Here is a 21,707-nt window from a genome sequence, read left to right on the forward strand (position 1 = left end):
GAGATGGAAGACAGATGTGAAAAGATACATGTATGTATACATGTGTGCATGTGTTCATGCGTATTATCTATTTACATTTGTATAATAAACATAATACATAATATATACTTACATTTGTATAATGAATATATGTTGTATATGTTGTAATATTTAATATATTATTTAGTAATAAGTATATTACATATTATATCATATTTATATTATATGTTATAATCTATTTAACAAGATCTTATATTATTATAATATTTGATATATTTACATTATTTTATATAAGGTACATTATTATATACTGTTATACAATATATATTAAATATATACATAATACGCACATACATACATAAATGGAAGGATAGGTAGATAGATAGCACTTCAATTTTAATCTTCCTGAGCACAAATCAACAGAGAAAGGATTATGACCAATGGGTGACGGGCACTGGGTGTTATTCTGTATGTTAGTAAATTGAACACCAATAAAAAAAAATAATAATTTAAAAAAAAAAAAAAAGGATTATGACCAAGATTTTTCTGGATGGCCTAAAAGAAGTGGGAAGTGTTATGAAGAAATGTAAATCAGTGACTAATTGCAGGTATATGAACTAGTTTAATCCATCAGGAGAACAAATGAGTAATACATATCACGAACTCTTAGCAAGTTTGAAGGCTTGGATCTAAGAGTATACATTCTAGGGCTCTCCCCTAAGGAAAGAATCAGGATCCTGGAAAAGATGTATATGCACAAATGTTCATTGCTATTTTATCTATAATCGAAAAAAATTCATAAGTTGAAAATGTTATAAGTGGAAAATGCATTTAGTACGCCTAACTTACCAAACTTCATTGCCTCTAGCCTCTCGTACCTTAAGCATGCTCAGAACAATTATATTAGCCTCTAGTTGGGCAAAATCATGTAGCATAAAGCCTATTTTATAATCGAGTGTTGAATATCTCATGTGCTTTATTGAATAGTGTACTAAAAGTGACATACAGAATTGGTGGTATGGGTACAGAGTGGCTGTCAGTGTACTGGTTGTTTACGCTCATGGTCATGGCTGGTGGGGAGCTGTGGCTTGCTGCCGCTGCCCAGCATCACAAGAGAAGATCGGACCTCATATCGCTAGCCTGGGAAAAGATCAAAATTCAAAAGTGGAAGTACAGTTTCTACTAAGTATCATTTTTGCACCATCATAAAGTTGAAAAGCCAAAAGACAAACCATTGTAAGTTGGGGGCTGTCAGTATATGCGATTAGTTCTGGTAAATATTGCTGAACAGCACACAAATTAAAACTATACACGCTTCATGTCTTCAATTTTGTGTGGCTATAGATATAAATGTAGATATTGATGTTTCTGAGTAGAAACAAAGACAAATAGAAATAATTGGTAGCAGGAAATTCATCAAAAAGCTTAACTGTAGATTTTTTCTTCTTGGTCTATTCTTTATAATTAACACGGCTTACTTATGCAATATAGAAATACGATGGTTGTTACAATTTTAATAGCAGCTATTCTGGGCAATGGGATTATCAGTAACTTGTAGTTTATACTATACTGGGCTTGGTATTTTCTGATTTTTCTACAGTAGACATACATTACTTTTTATAACCAGAGGAGGAAAATGTTCCCAGTAATAAAAAGAAAAAAGCCAGGAAGGAAATATAGCAATATGCCGTTGGCATTCATCTCTGAGAATTCACATCAAGGAAATTGCCAAATGTCACAGACCAAATCTTATTTATCATTTTCTTGACTACCTAGATTTAAGAAAGTGACTGAAGAAAGGTTAATAATACATGTTACAGTTAAAAGTGTGTCATTTCTGTCACCAATACAATAGCACAAAGAATCTGAAATTTAGGATATTTTTTTTGCTGCCTTTTCTTTATCTTAATTACCTGTATTTTCCACATAATATAGTGACCATATAATACTGTTTTAATGGGGGCATGAGGAAAAGAGGTTCTTCCAAAAATGAGTTTATTTCCCAATAAATTGCAAGGCTGTAAGTTCTAGAATGAGTAACAATATCATATCTCAACAATTGCTGACAACAACTATTAAGACAACAACCCTACCTATTATTTTATGTACCAGTAAGAAGGAAGACACTTCCAACTGAAATGTCTTCCTCCATCAGCTGTAAGACGCATATAGATTTCAGGGATGTTCAAATGTGAGAGAAAAAAATGCATCTTAGAACTGATGACCTTGGATGGGTAGCATCACACACATTATGAAAGAAGCAAAATGGTGACCACGTCCCGGGACCCTGTGCAGGCATCACCACCACCCAGCAGTAGAGAGCACAGGGGCTAGGGAGGAGGAAGTAGAGCCCCAGTGGGGGACCACAGCTGGAAGAGCTGAGATCCTGCCTCTGACCCCTCACTTCCTGGTGGCCAAGGGTGAAAGAGTCACCCACTCACCATGTGGCTCCCTCGCTAGAGGACACCCACTGACTGGGCAGGGAATGGTGACGTTTAATTGGCTAATGTCTGGAGAACACTTTGAAGATGAAAAGTGCCAGGTGGCTATCATCACCATACACTTCTTAGGATGATACGTGGAATAATAATAAAGTTCTCCCCCACTGGGCCTTTCATCCATGGATTTCAAAGCACTTAGTGAACTTTAATTAACTCCCAACACCTCTATGAAGTAGGCATTAATAGCCTCTTGGCTGAGATGGAGACAAAGGAGGGTAAGTGACTTGCCCAGGCCCTCAGAGAGTCAGAAACGAGTCATTCTGGAAGCATTCATCCATGAGGCACACCTGTGTCTACTGCTTCCTCTGCTCCAGGACTTGTGCTAAGCGCGAGGCACACCCCAGCCGGCTGGCGAGTACCAGCTCACAGGTGCCCGTTGTTAAACTGTAGGGAATTTTGTAAACCAGTTGTGAAACAAAACCATTATTTAAAATTCAATTATATTAATGTATAATTAAATTATATTGAAAACAAAAGCAATAAAAACTCAGAACATCATTTCTAACTATTTTAGAATGCCTGTTTCTGTTATCCATGCTCATCAGTTTATTTACATCTGTAGTATCTGTAAGGCAGAAATAGCATATGGTGGTGTGCGATTGTGTGTCACTCCCCCGCCCAATTTGCTTGTTCAGCGAGGTTCACAGTGGTCACTCAAAACCAGCCCTGGACCAGTATTCACGCCATGGAAGTTAACCAGTGCTACAGACCAAGGCTTAATTTGTTGATCTCCTGTTGACTATCTGGACTTTAAGAAGAGATAAGGAGGATGTTAATAATGCAGGTTCTAGTTAATAGTGTGTTCATTTCTGTCACCTTTCCGTTGTGAACACAAAAAACATTGAGGAAATGCTCTTCCAGCGTTCAAAGACCATTATCCAATTCAGCAAAGGAGTCACTCACATCACTGACTAATGAGGGAATTCCTACATACATCTTCATTGCTTTGCTCTCATCTTGTTACATCAATAAGTGAAAATATCAGTCAACTTTCATGTCAGGACTACACTTTCTTCACTTGTGATCATAATAGTTTGGCTGCAGACATAAGAGCATGACAAAGATCAGTGAAAAGTATTCTGTGAGCATCAATTGGCTATATGGAATATACAATACAAAGAATTTATATTTTATTTGTTAATCGTGCACGACACATTCTTTAGGTTAGTACAATTTATTATTATATAGGCTTTTCTTTTCTTTTGAGAATCTGATTTACCAACATGCCATTGGTAGACCGAGCCATGGACAAGGCACAGGCGCCATCCTGATGAAGCTGCCAGGCAACTGGTACTTCCAGCGTGCAGAGCATGATGTGGTCAGAGAGGCAGCTTTAGTGTGAAGTTGGGCTTCTGGACCCATCTTCAACCTGGCGGGGGGGGGGGGGGGTTAGTTCTGTGTTCACATGGCCAAACATTCCGTAAAATTCACAAAGCTAGATGCCTGAGTTAGTAATTGTAAGGCCAAGGCCTCTTTCCACTCTGACTTGCCCTCCATTTCACTATGCCCTGAGTTCACGAGCATTGGAGAGGCCTTGGCGTTCTGCGGATCCAGCCAAGGACTTGAATCAGGGATGCATTTAGTTTGGGTTCCATGAGATGTGTTTGTGTTGTTTACAATCGCCACCACATATAAGTAAGTCAACCTTAACCATTCTAGTGGAGCGATGGCCTCCAGGAAAAAGCCTACCATCATCCACCATGCCAATCCACGCAGCGTGATGAGCACCAGAAGTTGTGGGACGTGGAGGACAAATAAGGTTTGAAATGTGTGGAGCCAGAAGTCAGTCTATGGGACAGCCTTCCAATTGTCAGATATGTAACATTGAAGCAGAGTCTCTGATTCTCACTAATGTCTGGTCAAAACAAAAGTCCTGTCACCTCCTAATGGAAATAACCCAGTGATGTGGCCTATACAATTATAAACACAATTCATTTGTTTTATTTATTTACTTTTAAATGTTTTTAGTGTTAAACATTTTTTAAAAATTTCATTCCAGCATAGTTATCATTTATTTTATTTTTTGATGGAAATTGTATGAAATAGAATATATCAGAACCCTGAGTCTGTAGAGCAAGCAGTATCACAAACAGCAAGTATGTGAAGTTGCATACTTGATATGTTCCAATATTAAATAATAAACGCATCTCAACTAACCTGCCAAAGGGAAATATTTCATTATCTAATTTTTCTATAGAAAATAACATTATATAATCATTGTACTATGAAGAGGCAGCCAACAAATACACAGTCAAAAATTTAGGAAAAAAGCATAAAGATTAATTAATGTAAATATTTGTAGTATTTGCCTGCTTTTAAAAGTTTGCAATTTTCATAACTTATTTAATCCTTCTAAATAAATATTCGGTTTTATATCTAATTCTACATTTATAATTTGGATTCTTGTTCTTTTTAAAATTTAATTTAATTTAATATTTTATATAAATTCCATTTGCCAACATATAGTATAACACCCAGGCCTCATCTCATCACATGCTCTCCTTAGTGCCCGTCACCCAGTTACCCAATTGGATTCTTTTTCTTGAAGAAGATCTCCCCAAATTTATATAAATTTCAAGCACCATGAAACCCAGGAGAGCCCCCTGCTGGGGTAAACACAGGAATGTACTTGAGCACCAGGAGAGGGGGCTACCCTGGGGAATGCTTTTTACAGGAAAGGTGCTCCTGACCTGGAAACGTGAAGGATGAGAAGCAAAGAGGGAAATTAAACAGGAGATTGCTGACCTGTTTCTCTTCTATTCCCTCCAAATTCTTGCTCCTCCCCTTCCTTTGTTCCTTCAGCCTTCTCTGGAGGATGAGTAAGTCAGAGGACTGGCTCTGCATTCCCCTCCAGCCACAGGCCGGGCCATCCCAAGGGAGACAGTGAGTGAGGCTGCTAGGCAAAAGAATATAGCTCCGCACCTTCCCCAAAGAGAAATAACAAGCTTATTGAAATGTGTGGAGCCAGAAGTGGCTTAGATGCTGGGATATGCCCCACTGTGAACACATCCCCCCACCTGCGAACAGCAGAATGACTCTTCACACCCACGGCTCACCCCACCCATGTCTCTTGTTTGGGTCCCAGGTTTGCTGTGATCCACCATTAAGAAAGCAACATGCTATTGTGATATAAGGATTGTCAACCTGCAAGGGAAGGCGAAAGAAGTGACAAGAGAACACCCTGGCACCATGATTTAAAACAAGATCACCATGATTAAAAAAAAAGAAATACATATCTGTACACACACATATATATTGTGTATATGTGTGTGCATATATTTGTATGCCGATACGTATGTGTGTTTATAGGATACGTATGTGCATATATATGCATAAATATATATGTATAGTGTGTGTGTAAAGAATATTCCAGACAGATTCCAAAATACAAGGATGTGAACACAATCCCATATCCTGGCAAGCTCCACTGAGGCCTGATCTTACCCCAGACTTTCTTCCAAAGACTTTCCAGAGAATTTTGAGTCTTCAAAGTGCAGGATTGGGATTTAAACTTTTCCGTGAGAATAAAGTTCTGCTATGTTAGGAAAATCCCAGACCCAACCCTGACTCATGAAAGCCAGCAGCACCTCAGATCACTTCTTGCCATCTGGCTCCCTCCTGAAACCTCAGCCACCACCCCTTCAGCCTACATGTCTGGATTACAGCAGTGTTTTGGCCACTGTGTGGGATGATGGGACAGTTTAGTCCACCGGGTCTGCCTGACTCTTGGACACCCACTGGACACCGGTCAGAAGATAGGCCTATCAGAGCAGTAGTTCAAGGATGCCCTAGAAGCAGCTTTCACCTCAGAAAGCATATTTAGGAGAACATGTCACTCCTAACAAAGAGTTCCCCAGCTAAGAGGGAGTGAGAGTCCACCCAAGTTCAAGAACATTTTCCACCAGTCCCAACCAACAGAGCCAAAGGCCAACCAGAGAGGTCCAACATCTGTGGACTGGACAGTACACATATCTGCCCAGTCTGGCTTCTCTGAGCTGTCCCCTCTAATCCCATCCTTTCCCCACACATTATCACAGGAGCAACCATTTTATGCCACATGTGATTGGCCAAAAGCAGATGCCTGGGTTAGGCCAGGCCAATCATAAATATATTCCTAAGAATTGTGAGGCTGACCACCAAAAGAGAGCCAGGCTTTCTGGCAGATGAAGTTGCACAGTACAAGCCTGTGGAGTGGGGTGGGCTCCATGTGGTCCTCCAAATGGACAAAGCCCAGGAAAGGAGAGGGGGACTGGTGGAGGCAAGACAGAAAGACAGAGGGAAGAGTTGTCTCAACAGTGTCTCTGTTCCTGGTCCCTGGTGGCCCTGAGCCTCACCTGTTTTCCTGCTTCTTGTGCTATTTGCAGTTCAGCTGTCCAAAGGACATATTATTCCTTCACATTCTTCCAGGAAAGTCTCTCTTTTTGCTAAGCTAGTTGGGCTTTAGTAACTTGAATGACAGTAGTCCTAACTATTATAACTGTACAGGATGCTAAGTTGATTCTTTCGAAGAGCTTTACCAGGCTTCTACTTAAATGTACGGTGTGCTGTGTAAATTGTGGGTGCACGGCTCCTGAACACTGAAGGGTAACCCTCTAAAATACCAATCAGGAAAAAAATAAAAAACAAAATAAAATAAAATATGGATCAGGGTGATGCATGAATCCCAAAGATAAAACACGAGCACACATCCAAAGTCAAAAGATGATTTTACACAGAGTTAGAAGTAAATTCCTCTTTATTTTTTTAAAGATTTTATTTATTGAGAGAGAGAGAGAACCGGGGGAGGAGCAGAAAGAGAAACAGACTCTCCACTGAGCAGGGAGCCCGAAGTGGGCTCGATCCCAGGACCTGGGATCATGACCTGAGCCAAAGGCAGATGCTTCACCAACTGAGCCACCCAGGCGCCTCTTAGAAGTAAACTTTTAAGGTTGCCTCATCCAGTTCCCATCTGACATCTTTCTACTTCCCGAAGGACTTCAACCCATTTTCAGAGTATTATCAAAGGATCTTTCTAGGTTAAACCAAAATCTGCTTTCTTATAACTTCCAACCACTGGTCTTAATTATATACCCTGGAGCTCTGCAAAAGAGATCAAAGTCTTCTTCCAAATGATAGCACTTGAAATATTAAACATCAAAATCCTGTTATTATTATTCTTATTTATTGAGCAATTACTGCATGCTAGCGCATGCTCATTGCTTTTAATTCTCATTGCATGTTAAAAAGGTGATAGCACCCAGAGCCTCATTGTACAAATAAGGATCCTGAGACCATGTGGGATGGAGTTGAGGGTGTAAAGTGAAGACAGACAGGTCATGAACTAGGAGCTGGAACCTCATTTGTCACTACCTTCCAGCAAGAAATTCCTAGGACCCAAGAATCTGAACCTGGCCTTAGAAGTCATCCTGAACATACATTTGTCATAATGGGAGGATGGGACACAGTGTATTGGTTTGATTTATTACTTTGAATACCATTCAAGTATTTGAGTACCTACTTACCATTTAGGCCTGGGTGGTTGGGTGGTAGGTGTGTGTACTTCTGTTCCAAGTCTGGCCAACATTAGGGGCCAACCTGTTGGGAACTCCAGAAGAGACCATCACTTGGTGAATAGCAGCTGAACATTCTCTTCAATTCCTTACTGTTTACCTTTCAGGGTTCTATTGCCTCGAGGTTCCTGCAAGGGTAGGGGTGGTGGGGCTTTTTATCCACATTTCCTTCCTACTATCACCAGCTTCTGCCCCTCCACTCTTGGATACCCTAAGCCAGCGTGGTTGAACTCCCAGGTCAACATGTGGTGTGTGGAGAGCACATCACTTGCTACCACTCTATAATAATTACCACTCCAAAACATACTGGCATGAAACAACCACTATCTTATCCTGACAGTTGCTATGGGCAGCAATTTGGGCACAGCAAGGACAGATCTCTCTGTTTCCATAATGTCTGATATGTCAGAGAAGACTTGACAGGGTGACACAACCACCAGGGGCTGAAATCATCTGAAGGTGCCACCACTCACACATGTGATGGTTGATATCAGCTGTCAGCTGGGATCTCAGCTGGGCTGTTGGCCTACACATGGCCTCTCTGTGTGGTCTTTCCACGTGGCTACTCTGGGCTTCCTCACAGCATGGTGGCTGGATTGCAAGACCCCAAAGACAGCAAGGTGGAAATGCATGCATTTTGGGGCTCTGACTTCAGAAGTCACATGACACTGCCTCTACCATACTCTATTGGTTGAGGCAGTCACAAAGGTCTTCCCAGGTTTAAGGGAGAGTATGTAGACTCTACCACTCAAAGGGAAGATTGTCACGGTATATAAAGAACATGTGAGGGGTGCCTGGGTGGTACAATTGGTTGAGCATCTGACTCTTGATTTCTGCTCAAGGCTTGATCTCAGGGTCCTGGGATCAAGCCCAGGGTCTGCATTCAGCAGGGACTTTCCTGGGACTCTCTCCCTCTCCCTCTGCCCTTTCTGCTCATTCTTTCTCTCTCTTTTTCAAATAAATAAATCTTTAAAAAGAAAAAGAACAGGAACATGTGGGTTGGGAAATATTGCTGTGGCCATTTGGGGAAGAAACAATTTGCCATAGGGAAAAAGAGGAGAGGGAACAAAAGAACTCTGTATTGGATACTCTGTCTTACCATGTGGGGTCCCTATTCTGGTTTTGCAGATAAGAAGGCCAAGACTCAGAGAGGTTCAGGCACTTGCCCAAGGCCACATGGAAAGTGATGGTGTGTACCAGTGGCTTTCAAACTTCAGTGAGTTCATTGTTGGACACCAACCCCAGAGATTTCAATTCAGTAAATCTGGGAAGGGACCCAAGAATTCACATCTCTAACAAGTTCCTAGATGGTGCTGATGATGCCGATCCACTGACCACCCGCTGAGAACTACTGGCATGCAGTTTTTGAATCCACCCCTGTGTAAACCCCATCACACAGCACGTTGTGGAGGGCAATGCTATCCCTCACCCAGGGCCAGAGACACGGGACAATGAACTGGAAGCATCATGTCTTTAATTGTAAGAGAAAACTTTATGCATCAAGATAAGATTTTCTTTCTCCCTCTCTCCTCTCACTCCTGGAAGTCTCTAGTAGAGCAGTATGAAAGAACAGACTTTCTCATGCAAAATAACCTTCTACAGGAACGCCATGAGAGGCCATCAATAATAACACAAGAAAGCTGTATCTAATTCGGAGAAGCTTCACTCTGAAAATCCAAAGATGTCCTCTCCCATTGATACAGAAGGTTGGAAGTAAGAGATGTGCCAGGAACCCAAAGGACCTGACCCGGAGCCTCCTTCATGGATTGGGACCTTATGAGGAGGCCAGAGGGGTAAAAAAGGAGAAGAATCTGGCAGGAGGAGAAGAGAGGGTAGCGAGTAGTCTTAAGGGCCTTTTACCCTGTATTTCTAGTTTTTGCACATCTAAGATTGCATTTTCCAGCCCACCTGTTTTTGGATGGGATCAAGTAGGTAGTTCTGGCCAATAAATCCAGGAAAAAGTGGTGTTGCTTCCGTGCTGGAGCATTTAATTGCCAGCGCGAGATCCTTCAGAGCTCTCTCTTCCCTCTGCGACAATAGCTGGTAATGTTCATGACGGTGGCTGCTGTATCAGCCTGGTGGCACAGAGCACCTGCCAACCCATGATGGATGCATGCAATGAGTGAGCCACAGACCTTGGCTGAGATTTGAAGGGTTTTTGTGATTGCAGCAAAAACTAGCCTTTCCTAACTGATACAGGAGAAGAGAGAGAGAGAAGGAACATCCAAGTGTCTCTCCAAGGAACATTATGATAAGCCCAAACAAGACCGATTGGAAGAAATAAATAAATATTTTTACCATCTTCTGGCTGTTGTAAAATTTGGACCTTATGGGAGATTCTCCTGCATCTCTTCCAGATTTTGCAGCCTAATCAAAGGGAATTTGGGCTGCATGTTCTCTGTCATTCTCCACCCCACCACTTTGATTTAACCCGTTCCAGCAAGATCTGTTCCATCTCACACAGATCTTGTCTGAAGGGTAACTTTGATACTGGCCCAGAGCCAGACTGAAGACTCAGATTCTAAGACTCCCTCCCCTCACTTAGCCTCGGCTCTAGGTCTGCTGAGCAACATACTCTGTCTTCTGCAGCTTGGTGAAGATGCCAAGTCTTTGTCAATGCAGTGCAATCTGTATCTCCCTCCACCTACTCACTGAGTGTCCTTTGGAAGATGCCCCGGGGGCTGACAGCCAGCATGTGTGGCATTCCTGAAAGTGTGCCCTGCCAGGCAGGATGAAGGGGAAGCTTTGTGCTGCTAGGTTCCCAGCTCCCAGCACCCCACCAATGATCAAGGGGCCTGGTTCAGACCATCATCTCGCCTGATGGAAACAGAAGGCTTGAGTCCAGGCAGAAACAGCTGAGACCCAGGCCTTAGGGGGTGGACTTGGGGGTAGACTGGAGCTCACCTAAGCACCCCCCCCCACACACACACCATCTGCATCTCAAGGTTTTGACTGCTATCTGATTTTTTAAAGTAAGTTAAGAGAAAAAACAAAGCAAATTAGTGAAAAACAACATGAAAGGCTGAAAAGATTTATACTTAGAATCTGATTTTTTTTAAATATATTTTCACCACCTTTAGCTCTATGGTCTTATGTTCTTCATCAAAGTCTGAAAAAAGAGAACCAAAACTACTTTGGCATGCCCCCTTAGTGCACTTGGGGTCACGCTAGGAGTCTCTGGTCCCTCCATGACTTCCTAACATCACCCCAAACCCCACCTCAGGCTCCATACAGAACTAGAACTTCCTGTACGGACAGCAGTCTTGTGTGTGTGTGTGTGTGTGTGTGTGTAGCCACCCACTACCTTGAGCATACTCCCTATATTTGGATTGCTTCCCCTTTCATGGCCTGCATTTCCCCAAGATAGGAGCCAATACCTACTTTTCTATCTTTCTATGCAACAAGGGCATGGTCACGTTACCTAGGCTCAGCCAATCAGAAACACTTTCATGTGATATGGATTTAGGAGTGACACCAAGAATCAGGCCCAGCACAGAATCCATTTAGCAAAAGTTGATCATGCAGACATCTGGTTTCCAGCATAGACACCAAACAGCCAGGGGCAAAGGATGTATCTGCAGTGAGGTCCTGGGCTCTGCATGGTATTGATTATCCTAAGGAGTGGCTCGATTGATAGACTGATTCCCTCATTCAAACAATGACAACAACTACAACCATTAATTGAGCACCTCCTGTGTTCCAGGCAGGCCATAATAGGGTCCTACCTTCATAGGGTTTACAGTACATTCAAGAAGATCGACTTTTTTTTCTTTTTTAAAGATTTTATTTATCTATCCATGAGAGACACAGAGAGACAGAGGCAGAGGGAGAAGCAGGCTCCATGCAGGGAGCCCAATATGGGACTCGATCCCAGGACCATGGTATCATGCCCTGAGTCAAAGGCAGACAGATGTTCAATCACTGAACCATCCAGGCGTCCCAAGGAGACCGACTTTAACCAAGTAATACACACAAACTAATGCAATGATGCAGTTGTAGCAAGTGCCCCAAAGAAGAAAAAAAAAAAAAAAACAGGTAAAAAGGCGCTTTAAACCTGTGAGATTTGATCCCATCAGGGAGGTAACAACAGCTTACTGAGGAAGTGACACTTGCAGCAAAAACAATGCTACATGGTCACCAGACTTCCATTTTCCTCCTGGGCACATAAGATTACATTTCCCAACGTTCTTGCATTGAGGTGGGCCTACATGACTGGGTTTTGGCCAATGAAATAAAGTAAGAAATGAGGTAAGCCAAATACCCCCATGCAATCTTCTATACTCTCATTTTTCCGTCTCCAAGATGGTGGAGCCAGACGATGGGAAGATCCTGGATCCCTCAGCAGCTGCTTCCAAGAGTCACCTGGGATCGCTGAGAGACACAGCAGACTTTAATGGTAGTAGGAAACAGACCTTTGTTGTGTGAGGTCATTGAATTTCCAAAGGCTGTTTGTTACCACAACTTCACCTGTCCTGCCCTAACTAATACACTATTGGGCAGAGACGTAAAGATCGAATTGGGGTTAAATATACAAAGCGAGAGGCCATGAAAACAATCTAGGCAGAGAGCAGGGCCCCTAGGCAAAGGCTTTTGGCGGGAGGGAGACAGCAAGAAGGAGGAACTGGGAAAAGCCAACGAGGGTGGATGGAGTGAGGGACAGTGGGGTTCAAGATAAGGCTCTGGAGGTTGGCAGAGGTATGAGCTGTTGGCCAAGTGAAAGACTCTTGGCTCCCCAAGAGTCGTGCGTGCTTACATTCCCGCTGCCCAGATCCTCTGGCTGGGGTCCTGGCCATTTGTTTTCAAAGCCAGAGACCCTGGCGTTCTTCTGTGAGCCTTCCTCACTCCCAGATGCCGATGGCCTTGAGCAGAAGCTGTGCTTTTCCATTCTACAGTAAGCTCTCCACATCAAAGCCCAAGAAGCCACAGGCATTTGGGGAGTCGTGGGTCAGATATTTAATTATTCTAATCTAGAAGTCTCTTCTCCTCACACTGCCAAGAACACAAAGTTCCTTTTTGAAAAATGGGGTAGTTCCTTGGAAGGCTTGAATCTCATCCTGGATCACAAAGCTCTCAGACTCACCTCGAGACCTCCGCAGCTTGAGAACACACAGGAACCTCCCCTCACCCACGGTCCCGGACCACGCAGGGGGCCTGCGGCGTTTGTAGGCGGCGGCGGTGGTGGTGGTGGTAGTGGTGGTGGTGGTGGTGGTGGTAGTGGTATGCTGTTTTTATTTATTTTTAAGAAAAGCCATCTCTTTAAAATAGAGAGATGAGAGTGGATGTCCGTTTCGAAACAACTTTTGTTGATCTGATTAAATCAGATAAAGAAATGACTATAAAAATATTGCCTCATCTACAAAGCTTAGGATTTTTTTTTCCCCTTTTGCTCTTTTTTTTTATCTTTGAGAAAAAGATAATGAAAGAGGAAGCTTGAAACCCCATTTCTATTGATGTTCGAACACACAACTGCTGGATTTAAGAACCAGAGTAGATCAAAGGGAATGGGTCCCATTTCGATAAAATTATAGCAGCGCTGGCGGAGGGTGTGGGGCTCATTTAGGAACTCGGCGGCAAGGAGTTGTTAACGCACCTTCATTTGAGCCAAGGACAGAAGGAAAAATGCCTGGGATTCCGGGGGATTAATTAGGAGTGTGGCTAATAACGTTATAGCAGCTGCACACTTTTCTTCGCATGATCCTTTCCCTCAGCAAAACCTTCAAGTTCCCAATATCTGCCCCATCCCAAGGAGAAACGGGTGGTGATGACTCTAGCCCAGTTCCAAAGGAGATTTCTGTTCTGAAAATTTAACTGGCCTCGGCTTGTTACATCTGTTCTTATCAGAATCTGGGGTGAGAGCCCGAGAGAAACAGAAATACAGTGGCAGGTAAGGAACCCCAAAAGCTCCATATCAGCCTTAACTAATTGCTTACTGTTTCCCTCTTTTTTTAAAAAAAAATTATTTATTCATGAGAGATACACAGAGAGAGGCAGAGACACAGGCAAAGGGAGAAACAGGTTCCCTGGGAGGAGTGTGTGATGCAGGACTCGATCCCAGGACCCCGGGATCACGGCCTGAGCCCAAGGCAGATGCTCAACCACTGAGCCACCCAAGCACCCTGTTTCCCTCTTAAAATGGATATTCCAGTAGATTTCTGTTTTCCCTCCACCTTCAGGTGGGGGGCTCCTTGCCCGACACCTGATTATCCAGTGATGAGGCTGTTGGACAAGTGTGACAAAGCAGGTGGAAATTTGGGGGGAAAACCCACCCCGGTGGTCCTCGTCAACACAATCAATGGCTATGTCTGCTGGCTGGTGTTGGTATTAAGAACCGATGATCTGGTTATTGTAATAGCGCTGTCCAGTGACAGATGGTAGCTACCCTTGTGGGGAGCACAGCATAAAGGTATAGAATTGTCGAGTCACTATGTTGCACATCTGAAACTAATGTAATGTTGTGTGTGGACTGTATTTCCATTTGCAAAAAGAATTAAAGGAAATCATAGGGAAAGAACTAAACAATAGTATGAGACTTACGTCTCTCCAAGTAGAGACCAAAAAAGCACCCTTGCTTGTTTTTTAATTTTATTTATTTATTCATGAAAGATACACAGAGAGGCAGAGACACAAGCAGAGGGAGAAGCAGGCTCCCCAAGGGGAGCATGATGCTGGGACTCAATCCCGGGACCCTGGGATCACCACCTGAGCTGAAGGCAGACGCTCAACCACTGAGCCACCCCGGCGCCCTACCCCTGTCCATGTATTAAATAGTAACATGGACATTTCAGGGGGCTGTTCTAATCCTTGATTCCTAAATCCATGCCAATTTAAAGAGCACAAAGTTAAAAAGCCTTGATAACCATTTTCATCCTAACTGGTGATTGCAACTGGAAATAAACACTCACAGATACAACTTTTGACCACCAGTTGAAGTGGGATTCCAGGCAAACCAAATGATTTTAGTCTTGGCTTAATCCAAATGCAACCAGGAAGGTGAACTAATTTCCAAAAGACGGTAGGATCATATTTTAAAGCATAATTTATCCCTGTTTCCCCACTGCCCCTCGAATGGAAGTAATAATATTATTAATAGCTAGAACTTGCTTAGTGACTAATAAGTCGGGCACCATACTATGTGCTTTCTACACAATGTGCCATTTAAGTCATTCAGACCTTGGAAAATGGACCCTCACTTTGAAAAAAAAAAACAGCATCTCAACTTGGTTGGGTGAGACCTGGGTTGCTCTGCCCACAGCTGAATGCGTCAGTGATGCAGCAGCATTTCTAAGATAGCAGGAAGTAGCCCAAATTTTAAACAAAAAACAGATCTTATTCTCCCGGCAAATACTTGTTTTTTTTTTTTTTTTGCATATTGGAAAAGCATTCAGAGAAAAACATATTGTTATTTTAGTGCAATAAAACACTAAAACACACTTTTTAGTGCTATTAATAACAATAGCATAATGTAGTAACCCTACGTCATGTTCTCCTAAATGAGAGGCACGGAGCTGAACATTTTTCATACACCATCTCACCTCATTCTCACAATGGTCCTACAAGGGACGTATGTCTGTCCCATTTTTCAAGCACAGAAACTGAGAATCAGAGATATGAAATAATTTGCGGGGTGCATGCAGCCTCTGTGTGGTAGAGCTGGGATTAGAACCCACAACGTTCCAAATCCCATGCCATGTTCGACGCTGTGTTTCCCCTTGCCTACGACCACAGCTCTGACTCCCAGCATGACTCACTTCTATCCCAGTCGGTTGGCTCTCCAGTCCCAAATCTTCGGCAAGGCGCCAAAACCCAGGCCTCCACCCGGAGACCCAAGAGTTTTTCTTATCTCCTCAGCGTGTTGTCCTACCCACCTTCAATCTGCCACCAAACCTCTGCTCTTGTCCTATTACCTCTCCAGTGAGGGCCCCCCCTCCCCGCCCCCAGTGCCCACATTCGGATCTTCTAATAACAGGCTACATGAACATAAAGACATAGCATTTGTAAATGAAAACCACTTGAAGCATAGCCAGAGGATTGCCACAGGCTGAAAATCCCCCATTAAGGGAGGGAGGGGGAAAAAAAGAACCAAAAACACAAAACCTAATAAACTCTATTTTGAAATTTTTAAATAATACCCTCACCCCCACTGCAACATACTCCTACTTCTCTCTGGCTATGAAAATTGATACACCTGTTTGGGGAAAATAATTTGGCCCTATATATCAAGAACCATAAAACTGTCCGTCTCCTTTGATCCAGGAATCCCATTCCCAGAAATTTACTTTTGAGAAATAATTCAAAATAAGAAAGAGAAGAAGAAAAAACGAGCAAGCTGTATGCAGACGTTTATTACCTCTTTGTAATCACAAGAATCTAAAGGCAAAAGAAATGGCCAATGATCGTGGAGTGAAGCAAGTTTTGGTGTGATTAACTCGGTGGTACATTAGGAGGGCACAAAAAATAATAAATATGGTCACTGGGTAGAACCTTGGAAAAATATACAGGAAATAATGCTGAATGAAATATTTATGCTCCGCAATTATGACTATATGAAAACATGTATTTTTACAGATGAAAAATGGAGAAATGTAAATAATGCATATGATTGACTCGTGGGGTTATGGACGTGGCTCCTTTGATGCCTGAGGGTTGGATGAAAATGCATTTGAGCCCTTTCGATGCGTCCTAATGAAGGCAGTGGCTGCGGCTGTGAGCGGGTGGGGGGGCTGGGGTGGACCCCAACCCCAGACCTGTGGAGGGAGGGACTTCCTGCTGCTTTTGCAGCATGGCATGTGAGGGAGTCCCCAGCTCCCCCAGACAGGGCCAGGACCGCCCTACGTCAGGGAAAGCTGTCCGAACCCTCAGAGGCCTCCCCAACCTGGAGACAGAATCAACTCCTTGTCCCCCTTATGAGGGCAGCCCGAGGTCCTGGTCACTGAAAGCGAAAGCTGGAGCTTATCTGAGGTCCAAACCGCAAGTCAAGGCTCCCAGCCAAGGAGAGGAACACAGGTCAGGATCCTGGTGAGGGCAGGCAGAGAATTCAAGAGATTTCTCCCAAGGATGGGATTCAGACCTCAGAGGGCACCGAGCCTGGCCTCACTGGCCTGGTCTGTGGCTGATTAAGGGGTGACTCCAATCTTGGGGCCCAGCCAGTCTGTTCCTCAGCTGAGCCCACGCAACCACTCGCATGGCACGGCTCCTTTCTTCTCTTTTGCACACTCTCTCCCTTTCATTCCACTCTTTCCCCCTGCCCTGGCCCCAGTTCTGTCAATACCACCCAAGGGCACAGTGTAGTCCCTCAGTGAAACCCAACACTCACCCATGGTTGCTTCATCAGGGTGGGCCCCTGCAGATGGGGTGTTGAGGTTGTCAACCTTGTCCCAATCTTGTCAATCTTGCTCAGTCCCTACTGAGCAACCCCAGGCATGGGTGAGCCTCTCCATGGGGCCATCCTGTGAGCAAACACCACGTCTTTGCAAACAGGTGCCCCCAACAATGCCTTCCATCTGGCTGCACACAGAAAGGATGGAGAACCAGAGCTTTGATCAAAACACAGCGGACGGGAAGCCAGCGGGAGCTCCACAGTCCCTCTCTACCATCTTGGACTTCTCTCCCGAGCAGCTGCCTTCGGATTTTTAAACAGCATTGTTCAGGGAACAGGGGTTTTTGCCAAGGCTGGCACTGGGCTCAAAGGAGTTGGAAACTGGGTGGCTCAGAATCACAATGCCGGCTCCTTAGCCTTTCCTCTCTTGGCAGGTGTCCTTGAGTCCACGAGAAGATGGACAAATCCCGCCTACAGAGAAACTCACCAAGGAAAGGCCAAAATTAATTGGCAAGATGTTGTTATAAACACCAGTTCCTTAAGAAATGCATTCATTACTTTCAAGCCCAAAGGTAAATCAAATTAGGCTAATCCAGGATAGACTCGTAAGAATCTGCTCAAGGACAGAAATATTCTGGTTTCCGCACGTCACTTGTACATCAGTAGGTTCATCCAAGTTCCCCAGGGCCTTTAGATACTGAAAAGCAGTTTTCTTTATTTTTTTTTTAAGATTTTATTTATTCATGAGAGACACACAGAGAGAGAGGCAGAGGGAGAGGGAGAAGCAGGCTCCCCACAAGCAGAGAGCCCAATGTGGGGCTCGATCCCAGGACCCTGGGATCCTGACCTGAGCCAAAGGCAGATGCTCAACCAACTGAGCCACCTGGGTACCCCCTGAAAAGCAGTTCTAAGTACTCTGCTTGCACCCTTCAATTTTGCAGGAACCTGTTGTTATTGTCATTGTTGCTGTTGATTTAGGGCAGGGTGTCTCAACCTGGGCACTGTTGACATTTGTGGCGGCTCTTTCTCCATGGTGGGGACCATCCTGTGCATCGTACGATGGCGAGCAGCCTCCCTGGCCTCAATCCACTGGAAGACAGTGGGCGCCCCCCCTCAGCTGTGATAACCAAAAATGTCTCCAGACACCACCCAATGTTCCCTGGGGGGCAAAACCTCCAGCCCACCTCTTGAGAACCATCGATTTAGGGAGGACAGCGGGAGAGGGAGGTGTTTGCTCACTTGAAGTAAAATTCAACCCAGCTCCTGCACAAATGTTCATGTCGTCGTAAAGGGACATCCCTGTGAACGGGACATCGCTATGCTTTCTGTTGGGACTTGAATAAAGTTTCTAGTGCTAAAGTTTCTAGTGCTAGCTAGAAAGGAGAATTAATTGCACTAGAACAGACAGGCTGTTAGAGTCACCATGTGGCACACTTGCAGTGTCCCTGCTTTCAGAAAGGCCCTTGTGTGGGCAGGGGTTCTCACAAACTTACACAGCAGATAAAGGAAGGGAAATTTTTCTTTTAAGAAATTTTTTTAAAAAATCATCTCATGGAGTCTTGAAACGAACCCCCCCATAGAACATTTCCAGTTGTGTTTGGTGTCATTAGCTTGACAGACTGTCTGGGCTGTGGAGAAGCTTAGTCCGAAATGAAGACAGCATTTCCGAAATTCTTATGTGTGTCAATTTTGTGTAAAGTGATAGCTGCCCTCATTGTTGGACCTGTGGCTTTATCAGCTATACCTATTAACAAAAGTGCAGTTCACACACACACACACACACACACACACACACACAGAAAGTGATCTGAGTTCCTCTCCCCCCGGGGAATCTGGAGTATGGACTGTAAGCTTATATTTATCATTCCTGCAAGTGATGTCCTGTTTATTTAACAACTGGATATAATGATTGCAATGGACCAGGTGTTGCCCTAAGTGGTTCATAAATATTCATTCATTCTATACTCATAACAATTCTGTGCAGTAAATACTACCCTGGTCCCCGTTTTGCTAGTGGGAACAGAGAAGTTAAGCGATGTGCCCAAGGACATACAGCTGGTAGGGGCAGGGCCACAATGTCACAATACTTTGGGGAATTTTAAAAAAGCAGACGAAAAGCTGCAATCGGGCTTCTTGTCCCATTTCTTCCACTTTTGATTGCCCTTATGTAGGTGGCTTAGATGTGCTGGGCTCAGTTTCCCCAGCTGTAAATGGATAGAGTTAGATCAGTGTTTCCCAAAATGTGGTCATTACTGGCGGAATAAGAGATCATTTGGGGTAATATATGGATAGAGATAGTTTTCATAGTTATATATTTTCATGTATATTAAATATATATAAATCTATAGTAACAAAGTAATGTCTCTTTTTTTTCTTTTATCTCTACATATATATGCAAATTATCCCAAATCTGTGATATCAAGGACATTGTGGCTTGGGATGAGACTACAGTGGGTAGCAGCACTGTAGTTTGGAACCAAGTTCAGGAGACAGAGTCAGAAAGCTGACAAGGTAGGCCCTTGACACTCACAGGTCCCCACCCTGCCAACATCAACATGGTTGGGTGAGGATGACTCCATTCCCCTGCACCTAGCTGGATTTATGACCCAGGCCTGGCCACACTGATTGACCTGGAAATGATTCCGTGATCCAAGAAAGCTAGAGAGACATCCTGGGGCTTTTGTTGGCACAAGGGGTAAGTCTGGCACTCCTGGGAGCATCCTGTTGCCACGTACAGGTGATAGAGAAAGGACAGAGACACAAGGGCCAGGAGATGTAGACAGGGGGCCACAAGGTCACCATCTGAGCTTCAGAGCCAGCTGGGCAGATGCCAGACCTACCCTTTACATAAGACACACATCTTTCCCTAGTTTGACTTTGGTCTCTGTTCCTCTCAGTCTCAATGATCACAGGTACAAAGGTGGTTTGAGGACTTAGGGACCAGCTGCTGTTTCTGAGTACAGGTGGTGACAGCATCATCAAAAAAGCTATAGCAACCCTGATGGGAAGCGAGGAGAGACATGGTAGTCACATCCACTCTTCTGCTGGAAATGACAGCTGTGTGTCTCCCTGTGTGTCCAGAAGCATACAGGAGAGAAGAGAAGCAAACTTCAGGATTGATTTCCCCAAGCCTCAGTTCCTCATCTGTCAAATGAGAATAACAGCATCTCCTGGGTAGAGTCATCCCAGAGCCAAACAGCATGACATAAGTAACCTGTCCAGTGAAGTGTCCTGACCCAGCAAGCAGCTGTGATTGCCATATTGTGCCAATGTTTTATATAAACTATTGTATTGAATGTGATCCTCATGACCACCCTACACTTTAAAACCATCAACCCTATTTCACTCCAGAGAAACCAGGATGCAGAGAGGTTAGGTAACTTGTCCATTGTCATTCAAGCCAAGTCTGACTTACCCAACCCAAGTCCTAGGTACCTTGAAGTGACATTCCAAGGTCTGAAGCATGATCCCAAGGAGCCAATCATCAGAGGCAAAGGGGCGTGAAGACCACCGGCGGTGGAGAAGAAGTCAGACAAGATAGCAAAGCAAATTCCCCCAAGAGCTCTTCTTACATCCTGCCCACCTTGGAAAGTTCCTTGGAAAATCCTGGGGCTAAGGTTTGGAGGAAAATCAGCTTCATGGAACAAAGGTATAGAATAATCCAGCAAAGCGCCCAGTCCCGATGCATCAAGAGGAGCTGACATTAATACACGACCACAGATCCCAGATGTTGTTATGGTTGGATTACACGGACTTGGAAAGTTCCGGCATGAAATGCCTGAGTGATAACAATAGAAAACAGATCAAAAGCCCAAAGAAAGAAATGAGGAGAAATGAAAAACAGAAGGAACTGCAGGGGAAGATGAAAGCGGAGAATTTCAATTTGACACCAAAGCAGAGCCAGTGTTTAAGGTTTTGCTGGCAGTTGACCCATATCCAGATGAGATTTTTGCAGCATTATTGGAGGTATGAAGTTACCATCTTTGAGTGGTTTTGTAGACTTCTGGGACCTCAGGGTCAAAAGAGTTCCCCCAACAGTCTCCTAAGATCACCCCTCTCTTTAAATAATCCTGGAGGTGATCAGTGCTTGAATCTGCACAGACCCTGTCATAATGGGCTCTTCCACAAAGACCAGGAAGGTCAGCAAGGTAGAAGATGTGTTGAAGACCAATCCCCTTAGCCAGGCTCATAATCTCGTTATACCATGGATCAGAACACTCTCAATCTCTCAGTTCAGAAAACAGAGAATTTACGCTGACTTTAGCCAAAGAGGAAATATGTTGACTCAGATAACTGAAAAATGAAGAGATGCTCCAGCTTCAGGTGTGGTTTGACCCAGGAGTTTAAAAGATGTTACCCGGA

This window comes from Canis lupus, chromosome 16, assembly GCF_048164855.1.
Source record: "Canis lupus baileyi chromosome 16, mCanLup2.hap1, whole genome shotgun sequence".
Taxonomy (NCBI): Eukaryota; Metazoa; Chordata; class Mammalia; order Carnivora; family Canidae; genus Canis; species Canis lupus.